This window comes from Balaenoptera musculus, chromosome 11, assembly GCF_009873245.2.
Source record: "Balaenoptera musculus isolate JJ_BM4_2016_0621 chromosome 11, mBalMus1.pri.v3, whole genome shotgun sequence".
NCBI lineage: Eukaryota > Metazoa > Chordata > Mammalia > Artiodactyla > Balaenopteridae > Balaenoptera > Balaenoptera musculus.
In genome coordinates, this window is record NC_045795.1 from 13,446,298 (window position 1) to 13,451,138 (window position 4,841).

The 4,841-nt window shown below is 43.1% G+C and overlaps 1 pseudogene; it reads right to left on the reverse strand.

Moving 5' to 3' along the window:
• Nucleotides 1-2,359: 2,359 nt before the first annotated feature.
• Nucleotides 2,360-3,759, reverse strand: LOC118903875 (annotated as a pseudogene).
• Between the last annotated feature and the right edge of the window lie 1,082 nt (nt 3,760-4,841).

A 4,841-nucleotide genomic window follows, 5' to 3' on the forward strand; every position in this document is an offset into this window, starting at 1 on the left:
TTTTCCTCGACTTTTCTGCTATATTTTAAACGTTTTCCTTTTTTTGAATCTTCTCTTCCTATTTGACTCTGTTAATGTTCTTTCCTGCTGTTGTTGTCTTGTTCTTTCAGTGACTTCCCTGCCACTCAACTGGTCCAGGCTCCATTTATTGACCCACAACTTTTCACCCCTAGAAAGCTCACTCCTTCTCAAGACTAGGAACACAGAGAGAAAGTAAAGGCTGAAGCAATCTTTTGATCCTAACAGGAGTGCTTGCGTTGCTGAGACAGAATCCAGATCCTGATGACATTACTTGAATCTTCTCTACTTAGCCATACCTGAAGCCAGCCCCTCCCTTCACTTTTTCTTTCTTTGCCATCAGAGTAATAGATATACAGAGTTTAAAAAACTCAAACAGTAGAAGAAAACTGGAAATACTCTGCCCCACCTTTCCCCACTGCAGACCCCATTCTGCTCCCTGGAAGCAGGCTTGTTGCTGTGGAGAGAGTGCACTGCGTAACCCTTGCAGGTGTATTCACAGCACAGACATTATTTTCTTGCAAATGGCAGTGATTTTTTGTCTGTTTGTTTGTTTTGTTTGTTTTTCCTTTTTGGCCGCACTGCGTGGCAGGCAGAACTTCCCCAACCAGGGATCGAACCCCCAGCCCCTGTGGAGTCTTAACCACTGGACCACAAGGGAAGTCCGATAGTGTTTTTGGTTTTGCTTTTACAAAATCAAGATATTAAAATAACTTTCTTACAGGTTTATGTGTCTTGGAGAAGCGGAGCCTTCATTTAGTTTCCACGAAGGTGACCCTATGTACCTTCCATTCTTTTAGCTATTTCATCTGACGTTTGCTTCTGTATTTCTGTTTTTGAAAATTTTTTATTGCAGTATAGTTGATTTACAGTGTAGTGTTAATTACTACTGTACAGCAAAGTGATTCAGTTATACATACATATACATTCTTTTTTAATATTCTTTTCCATTATGGTTTATCATAAGATATTGAATATAGTTCTCTGTGCTATACAGTTGGACCTTGTCATTTATCCATTCTACATATAAAAGCTTACATCTGCTCACCCCAACCTCCCACTCCATCCCTCCTCCAATCCCCTCCCACTTGGCAACCACCAGTCTGTTCTCTATGTCCATGATTCTGTTTCTGTTTTGTAGACAGGTTCATTTGTGGCATATTTTAGATTCCACCTATAAGTGTTAACATATGGTATTTGTCTTCTTTCTGACTTACTTCATTTAGTATGACAATCTCTAGGTCCAACCATGTTGCTGCAAATGGCGTTATTTTGTTCTTTTTTATGGCTGAGTAATATTCCATTGTATATATATACCACATCTTCTTTATCCATTCATCTGTTGATGGACGTTTAGGTTGTTTCCATGTCTTGGCTATTGTGAGTAGTGCTGCCATGAACATAAGGGTGCATGTATCTTTTTGAATTATAGTTTTGTCTGGGTATATGCCCAGGAGTGGGATTGCTGGATCATATGGTAATTCTATTTTTAGTTTTCTGAGGAACCTCCATACTGTTTTCCATAGTGGCTGTACAAACTTACATTCCCATCAACAATGTAGGAGGGTCCCCTTTTCTACAGCCTCTACAGCATTTGTTGTTTATAGATTTTTAATGATGGCCATTCTGAGTGGTGTGATGTGGTACCTCATTGCTTCCGTATTTCTAAAGAATATGTTTACTTTGTTTTTTTATATATCAGTTTTAGATGTCAACTATTGACTTCTATTAATAAGGAGATCAGCATTTAGCTGACTTATCTCTTCCCCCACTTCCTCTATTCTCTCTCTTCCTCTGTTCTCTCATAGTAAATACATCACAAATTTTGGTTAAAACAATAGTATTGATATTATTATGACTCTGTAAATATTATTCAATGATAAGCCAAGTAGTAATTACGATTAATGTGTCCTTTCGTGGGCCTTTCTTTTTTTTTTTTTTTTTGCTTTTCTGTTATTTAACTGTTTATTTTCCATCACCCTTATTTCCATTCTCTATTTAAGAAAGTCTTTTTTTTTTTTAATTTATTTTTATTTATTTATTTTTGGCTGTGTTGGGTCTTCGTTTCTGTGCGAGGGCTTTCTCTAGTTGCAGCGAGCGGGGGCCACTCCTCATCGTGGTGCGCGGGCCTCTCACTGTCGTGGCCTCTCTTGTTGCGGAGCACAGGCTCCAGACGCGCAGGCTCAGTAGCTGTGGCTCATGGACCTAGTTGCTCCGCGGCATGTGGGATCTTCCCAGACCAGCGCTTGAACCCGTGTCCCCTGCATCGGCAGGCAGATTCTCAACCACTGCGCCACCAGGGAAGCCCAATAAATAGTCTTAAGCTGGTCTGTAGAACAGCTTAAGACCCCTCAGTGGTTGCTCCTTGCCATTCAGTGGTCTGAGTGGTGGGAGCTGCAGACCAGTCTTTGGTGGCCAGCTGAGCGCTCCAGTCCTCAGCAGGGAACTGCTGGACAGACACAGGGGGCACCTGTGCTCCTTCAGACCAGTCTGTGACCTCAGGTTGAGTAGCAGTCCACTCAGGAGCTGGAGCAGTCCACTCACCCTGGAATTCTCCCTGGGTCCCGGCCTTTTCAGCAGCAGCCTGCTCTTCCTTTTCGCTCTCCTCAGGATCTCTGTAGAAGCAGTGATCAGGCCTGACCTCCCAGGGGTGGTCACCGGAGATGGTGCCGTACGTGTGCAGAACTTCCTGAAGCAGCATCCACTACATCAGACCAGCTGAGTGAGTTCTCCTGCTGGTGCGTGGTGCGGCCGTGTCCACACAGCACGGAGGAGTGTCTGTTACACAGAGCAGCGGTAGGCAGGTTAACGTAAGACGCCTCTGTGAGAGGCTGGTGGTCAACCCTGGGATCAGTAGCCACTAGAAGTCAGAGAGCCACTCGCATCCGGCCAGTGAAGGTCCCAGGAGTGAAGCAGCCAGGAAGAGGAGTGGCTCCAGCGGCAGCAGCAAACTTCAGCACAGCTCACTGGCCGGTATTCCTGGAGTATTTCACGTGACACTGACATCAGCCAGGTTTTCAGTGGCAACAACAGCAAAAGCTGCCAGGAGAAGCTTCTCCCAGGTTCTCTTCAGATTTATGATGTAGATGCCATCACTTTTTGCAGATATGAAACCATAGGTAATCATGAGTTAAATACATTTCATCTGCCTTCACTAATCAAGGTTATTTTAATTGCATGTCCTCCAAGCAGCACGTAGCCTAACTTGGAACTTGGAGTCAGCTGTGTCTAGTTCCATCTGAGCTGATTAAAACTGGTTAGGACCACCCACCCTCCAACAGGGCACGCACGCGTGCCCACTCGGTGACCTTTGACATCAGAGGGCTGAAGACTCCACCCTCAGATTGTGCTGAGCGCCTCCTCATTGGAACGTGGGGAGGCCTGTAGCTTATTACGCCTGCGCAGAACGACGATTACCGCACCTTTTTCCAATCACCTTTCCCCACTCTCCCCACACCTCGGACCGCCCTGCTCCCCTTCAGGGAGGCGGATTTGAGATTTGTTCTCCCATATCCTCGTATCCTTACTTGGTTGCCCTGTGAATAAACCCTGTCCTGGCTGCAAACTGCAGTGTCTCAGCATTTCGGCTTGCTGCACATCCCGCAAAATGAACCCGATTCGGCAACAGATGCTGTATTCCATTTGGAAGTCAAGGTTGATGCCGCCAAGGTAGGTTCCTGCTGCAAGGAAGTTGAGGACACCCTCCTCCTTCATTTTCAGGCTATCAGAGGCTCTGGACATTGTGATAGTTTCCTTTTGAGTTAAGATGGGAACTCAGAACAATGCCATATGGACCCCTTTTTGGGTAACACAGAAAGGCTTGCTTTTCCCGATATTAATGATTGCCTTTCTTTTAAAAATTTGTTTGGTTTTCTGTATACCTATCCAACTATTTTTTTAATTGTCAAATACTCATCAATATTATTCTCTGCAATTCGTATTTATAGATTTCACTTTTGTTTGGGGGCTTCTTTCTACACTTATTTTTATATACTAATAGGTTTCAGGTGAGAGTGATAAGCTGGTAAACCAAACTTTTTGCTCTTGCGCCTCCAAATGGCAACATATAGAAGGCTTTCTCTGGGACCATTCAGTTTCTCAAAAGAATAATACTCCAATATCTAGTTTAGGAGGCATGGGTTTGGGTGATGGAATTTCAAAAAGAGGAATGGGAAAAAAATGGGGGATAAGGAGTCACTATTCAGCATACAGATTTTTACTCATCAGCTTCCTGTAAGCACTTTCCACTTCCCAAAGTACCTTATACCTCCAAGTTCTGAGCCTCTCCTCAAATCAATGACCTACTGTCTTGCAAAACTGCAGCCACCTTGTCGGTTTATAACTTTATTCCTTTGTTTCACTTTAGTGGGTGTTTTGGAAAGAAAATGAGTGAATGTGGTCAATTCACTATGCTTTTCCAGACTCTCTTTCTCAAATTCATTTAACTCAGGTATTATATTCTTTCAGGATCTAATTTACTCAAAGTCATTTCTTTTTGCATCTCATTCCTTGCTTTTGAGTTCCATTTCCTCTTGCTAAAGTATACCCTTTAGAGTTTAGGTGTTTGAGTGAAAAATTCTCCATTTTTGTCACTTCCATTAACAGCTTGGTTAAAATATTTCATTAACATCTTGGTTAATAAACAGATGGTTTATTACAAGGTGAACATACTTGTATTCGCTTCCCAAATCAAGAGTTTTGTCAGCCACACCAGAAGCCTGTGTTCTCCATTCCAATCACAAACCCCTCCCTCCCCCAAAAGTAATCACTATCTTGACTTTGATAGTCACCACTTTTAAAAATGTCTTTAAGTGTACCTCTAG